The following is a 6,087-nucleotide window of genomic DNA, read 5'->3' on the forward strand; positions in this document are numbered from 1 at the left end:
GGAAGAACAGTGGAGGCCCCTCTGCCCGTGGAGCAAACCCCAGGCCTGACCTTCAGAGTGCAAGGTCACTGGGAGACCCAAGGGAGAACCCCCACAGGCTGGGCAGGGCTAGGCAGCAGGAGGCCAGCCCAGTGTGAGCACCTCCTCTTCACCGCCATCTCAGCCCCCTCTGGTGCTCTTTGCTCTTGCCCAGGGCGCCAGGAGGCCGCCTGGGCAGGACCACGCCCTCAGGGTTGTTAAAGCACCTGGGCCAGGCGTGGCCCCAGGGAATGAGCTCACCAAGTCATTGTCTTGTGAGGGGCCAGGTCCAGGCAGCATAAACATGATTGGTCTGCCACAAAGTTCAGGTGCAGAGCCAGGCACAGAGAGGCTGGCCCGGGGCGAGCCCAAGATTGCCCTTGGGACCTCAGTCTTCTCGTCATCCCTGCAGGCACCGTGTCTCTTTGGCTCAAAAGGGAATTTGGAAAATGTGAACCAGGTTTCAGAACCCTGCCTGCCTCTTGGCCCCGGGCACAGGTTGGCCTGGAGGGGGTGAGGGTCCCATGGAGGCCGGGAGGAGGCCCAGGCAGAGGACCAGGATCCCATCCAACGCACAGGGACGTCGAGGCTGTCACTCACCCGTGTCACCTGCGCAGGCCCCCTCTCCATGCGCCATTTCCACTGGGGCTAGTGGGAGTTAGGAGGTTTGCCCTCCCTCCCTTCAGGGCGGTTGTGAGGATCAAATGAGATCACAGAGATAAAAGAGAATAGAAAAGAAGAAGCTCACACACATAAATGGTTGTTATTGTCACGGCTGTTATTATTAGCTCCTCGCCAACCCCACTCGGAACAGAGCCATATGGGCAGGTTCAGTCCTCCCTGGGAGTCCTGGGGGGTGCAGGGCTGACCTGGGCCCTGCCGAGCCCCAACACTCTCTAGAGGGGCACCTTGGAGATCCAGAGCCTGCCCTGGCCCTCTGTCTCTCAGCGCAGCCCCCCTGGGGGTGGAGGAGGGAGAGGAGGGGGCTGCAGCCTCTCGCGGGGGGTTGGTCCCTCTGGGCACTGCTGATGTTACATGGAAACCACACACTCCAAGTGTACACACGTGCTCACATGCGGAGACATCGAACACGCACAAACCAGCCCTTGTAAGCACCCCCAGATCTACACTGGTACACACACACACACACACACACACACACACACACCCCTTGTGTGGCCGGAGGCCCTGGGTCTGGCAGGGCTATGATTACCTGGGAGCTGCTGTTAGATGGTCTTTAGGAAAGTCTCAGCTCCGCAGAAAACATCAAACAGCGGCCAGGGCCCAGATAGCAGAGGCGACAGGCCCTTTGGGGCCCTTTCCAGTGCAGACCTGCCTCCTCGTTTGCAAAAACGACTTATTATTAATCTGCGATTGAAACTGTAATTATGCCATCGCCGTGTCAACAAGCTGGAACATGGCGAGGATGGCAGTGCCGTCTGGAAACGTGCTCCTACCTCCACCGTGACCACACTGGCATCCTCCCGTCCCCTGCTGGGCCAGTACCACCTGCCAAAGCCAGGCCCACCTCTCTCAGGGTTCCCGGCAGTGTGTGTGAGTGTGTGAGTGTGTGTGTGTGAGTGTGTGTGAGTGAGCGAGTGTCAGTGTGTGTATGTGAATGTGTGTGTGTGTCAGTGTGTCAGTGTGTGTGTCTGTGTGAATGTGTCAGTGTGTGTATGTGAATGTGTGTGTGAGTGTGTCAGTGTGTGAGTGTGTGTGTGTGTGAATGTCTGTGTCAGGGTGTGTGTCAGTGTGTGCGTGTGAGAGTGTGTGTGTCAGTGTGTGAGTGTGTGTCTGTGTGCGTGTGTGTGTGTGTGCGAGGATGTGTGTGTGTGTGAGTGTGAATGTGTGCGTGCGTGTGTGAGTGCGTGTGTGTGTAATTGCGTGTGTGCGAGTGTGTGTGTGTGTGTGTGAGTGAGTCTGGCCAGCTGTGGTCCAGGTGGGCTCCTGAGGTGAGAGCAGCCCCAATAGAGCCCAGGGAGCTCCAGGGCCCCAGTTGGTGGACGCAGTGGGGACTGGGAGGTGTGCTTAGCAGATTAGGGGTACGGCAGGCCCCCCAGCTGTGGCTTTCTCAGCGTGCCCGCCTGGTGGGCCTGTCCTCAGAGCACTTCTCAGACAGGTGCTTCCAGCCCTGCCCCTGCGCCTGATGGGCCCTGAGGTGTGGCCAGGCAAAGGCAGCTCCTCAGCCGTGTTCACCTGCTAATGACCAGCCTTCCCTGACCACTCACTGCGCACTTGTCTGGTGCAAAATGCTTCCTGTTCACTATCTCCTTTAACCTGAAGCCATTTAAGCCCAGAATGCAGTAAGTACAAGGATTGGCTTCACAGGTGAGAAAACTGGAGTTAGGTGGCCACCAAGTCCTGCAGAGCGGGGCTCGGAGCCAGGGGCTCTGACTGCCAGCCCCTCCCCTGGCCTCCGATGCAGCCAGCCCACGCCCTCCACCGGAGCCCCAGGCACCGCCCTGCCTGCGCTGCCCTGCCCACGGCCTGCAGCCTGGCACCCAGCAGGAAGGAATGAGGTAAAGGTCAATGTTCAACATGGGCTATTCAGGACAGGCCTGGAGACGGGACGTTTCCAGAACCTCCGGTCCTCCCTGGGGGCGCTCCGTGTGCTGGCACAGGCTGAGCCATCCGGTCTGGGAGGGCTCCTCTTTGGTCACGTTGTGGGCTCCAGGTGGGCAACGAAAGAAACAACAACCCCAACTAGCCCAGAGGGAAAGGTGTGTGTGTGTGTGCACGTGTGTGAGTGTGCGCGCGCGCGCACACATGTGTGAGTGCGTGCACGTGTGTGAGTGCATGTGTGTGAGTGCGTGTGTGGTGTGCACGTGTGTGGGTATGCGTGTGTGCGTGCACATGTGTGAGTGGGCCAGCATGGTCACTTGTGTGATTTCAAGAGACAGCTGAGATGTGACCTTAGGGCTCCCAGCTTCCACCCAGGGATCTTCTAAGCACCAGCCTGGGAGGGTCACGGGCCCTGTGGCCACATACACGCGCCTCTCACTACCTCCAGGGTCATAGGGAGGAACCACAAGTAAATGGACAATACTTGAGGCAAGGGCAAGGCCGGCCAGAGGAAGCGGGGAGGGGGGGCTTTGGTGTGAGATGGGGCCTGGGTTCAAATCCTGACTCACCTGAGTGCTGGTGGTTGGTCAATTTCCTGAGCCTGTAAATTTTCTTCGTCTGGAAAATGGGGCTGGTCAGGCTGGCCTCACCCGGTTCTGGTGGGATAAAATGAAACCATCCGTTTATTTTGATGAGCAAAATAGATCCAGAGACATAGGAGCACAACAACAAACATACCTTTATTTTTATTTATTTTTTAAAAATATACTCTATTGGTTTTTTTCAGAGAGAGGAAGGGAGAGGGATAGAGAAGACATATTTCAGAGGGGGGTGGGGAGGCGGTGAGAAGAGATTAACTAAATAACATATGCATATATGCACAGCCTATGGACACAGACAAGAGTTAGAAACATCAATGAGAGAGAAACATCAATCAGCTGCCTCCTGCACACCTCCCACTGGGGATGTGCCCGCAACCAAGGTACATGCCCTTGACCAGAATTGAACCTGGGACCTCTCAGTCTGCAGTCCGACGCTCTATCCATTGAGCCAAACTGGTTAGGGCCAAAGATACCTTTAAAAGAAGAAATCGTATAGTATGAGATGCTGGAAGGGACCTACCCTCCCAGGGTCCTGCATGAAGACAGGGACACTGCCACTGTGGCTGTTTGGGGCGACACTCCACACAGACTCAGAACTTCTGAAGCTTAAGCTGGGTGCTCAGCTGCAAGGTGGCTTTCGGTCTGGGCACCGAGTACCTGGGCACTGATGCCCACTCCCCCAGAAGACCACTGCTCCCCACTGCATGCCCCACAAGGGTCTCGGTCACAAGCCGTTCCCCCCAATCCCTAGGCAGTGTGCCAAAACTTTGTAGATGTAAATGTCTCCATGCATTCATTTACTCATTCATTCATTCAATGGGCCTCAGGCAGACCCTGGGGAAACGGAGATCAGCTGGGTGTCTGGGGCCTGATAGAGGGTGGAGAGGGGAGGCCCACAGCGGAGGAGGGACTGGAGGTAGCTGGGAGGGAGGGGCAGGAAAGGGGCGGGGGAGCACCCTGAAAGCAGCCTTCACTGGGCTGGCTTGACCCCCTGTTAACGCGGCTGCAGTGGTCGGGGGTGAGCAGAAGGAAGCAGCCAGGCTGCTGAGATGTTTCCGAGGGAACAAAGCCATCTTTGGGGGCATTTAAAAATACAACAGGGAGAACCACGGAAGGTCCAGGTGTGAAACCACCGTGGCTGTTGGAGGCCCACATTTTCTGCGTGGGGTGAAGGGGGTGGGCATGGCCCCGGTGGCCCAGGAAATAGGCAGCGAGGGCTCCCTCTGTGGGGCGGGCCAGCTGGAGCAGAGCTCCCGGTGAGGCGAGTCTGGGACCCAGGGCAGGCCGGAGGGGGCGTGCCCACCCCACCTGTGAGTTCATGGAGGGCGAGAGCGGGGAGACCCAGAGATGGATGGACCAGCCCCGCTGGCCTGAGAACCGACCTGGGGTTGTGTCCACGTGGGCCCAGAGAGCCCGGGTCAGTGGGGAAAGGCAAGAGGGAAGGTTCTCAGCTCCTCTCGTCCAGTCCCTCCCTCGCCTGCACGTGGGCAAACATTTTGGAGAGATGGGGCCTCTCTTTCCCAGCCCCGGGCCCCTGGGGCGTCAGGGGGACGGCCCCTGCCCGGGGTGCTGCTTCCCCTGCGGTGCCCAGGCCTCAGATGGCCGCCCAGCCCTGCTCACCTGCTCTGCGTGAACGTGCGTGCAGGGAGCAGCCGGGAACACTTACGCAGGCTCACGAGGCAGAGCAGGCGGGCGATAAGCTTAATGAATAGAATCAGGACACACAAATAGTCTCTCCCCGCCCCCACGCAGCAGGCTGTGCGGAGGGCAGCTTGCATTCTGGGGAATTGCTCACCCATCCAGGGACGCCTGCGTGCTCAGCCTGTGCAGAAGGAGGCAGGCGGGGGCAGGATGGCCTCTTGGGAGCTCCACGAGGAGACCTTGAAGCCATTCAGGTCTTTCTGGGCGGTGGGAGTCTGAGGGGCGAGGGAATTCCAAGGAGGAGCGAGAGGGCTGGGCGGTTGGATGCCAGGAAGGCTTCCCAGAGAGGTGGATTCGAGGAGGCTCCGGGAGGCTCTGATAGGAAGTGGCGAGGATGGGGAGAAAGGAAGGAGGGGAGGAAGGGGAGAGAGTGAGGGAGAGTCTGTGTGTCTGTTGCCAGCAGGAGTGGGCCCCGGGTGGGCTGGTTTCTTTCCCCAGCTGCGAACCCCTGTGGCAGCCTCCGGGGTGAGGGGTACCCCCGCGCTCATGACCAGGGGGTCGTCGCTGCCCAGGAGTAACACTCGCACTGCTTTCCCGAGGTGGGGGCTCCACAAACAAGGACACGCAGGTACAGAGAAGCCACACATGCCTGTGGCCCCCCAGGAAAGAGGAGGGGGTCGGGGTGGATGCGGGCCTCTGACTCTAGGCCTGGGACCGTGGGAGCTGGGCCGACCCAGGCACTATGGGCTGCTCCCAGCCAGGCAGGGACCCCGAGGCAGGCCAGTTGCTGGGAGATCTGTGACCCCCAGGGGTGGCTTTGGCTCTGGGACCCTGGGCGGCCTGGCTGACCTTCACGTGGACGCTGCCACCCAACCCTTCCTCCGCATTTCCCTGGCATCTGCGCTCGAGCACCTGACCTACGGGCTCCCACGCGGCCTGCTTTCTTCCCCTTTTTGGCTTATGCCCAAGCCTGTGGTGGGACCGGACACCCAGGACAGTGACTCACCGCTGGGGAGATGGGGCCCGGCCCTCTGGCTCTCTCTCCAGTCACCGAAAGACACGCCTGGCCACCCTGTTGGTAGCAGCACATTCCGCCCACTTTACAGACAAGGCCGGAGAGGAACAGAGGGCTGTCCCCGTGCAGATGCACAGCTAGTGGGGCCTGGGGAGGGGCCCTCTCACCTGTCCTTTCCCTCACCTCCCTGCCCTCTGCTCTCACGTCGGGAGAGTGGAAGGGTGAGAGGTGGTGGCAGCTGAGGGAGGG

The sequence above is a fragment of the Myotis davidii genome, unplaced genomic scaffold (assembly GCF_000327345.1).
Source record: "Myotis davidii unplaced genomic scaffold, ASM32734v1 scaffold378, whole genome shotgun sequence".
In the NCBI taxonomy this organism is placed as follows: domain Eukaryota; kingdom Metazoa; phylum Chordata; class Mammalia; order Chiroptera; family Vespertilionidae; genus Myotis; species Myotis davidii.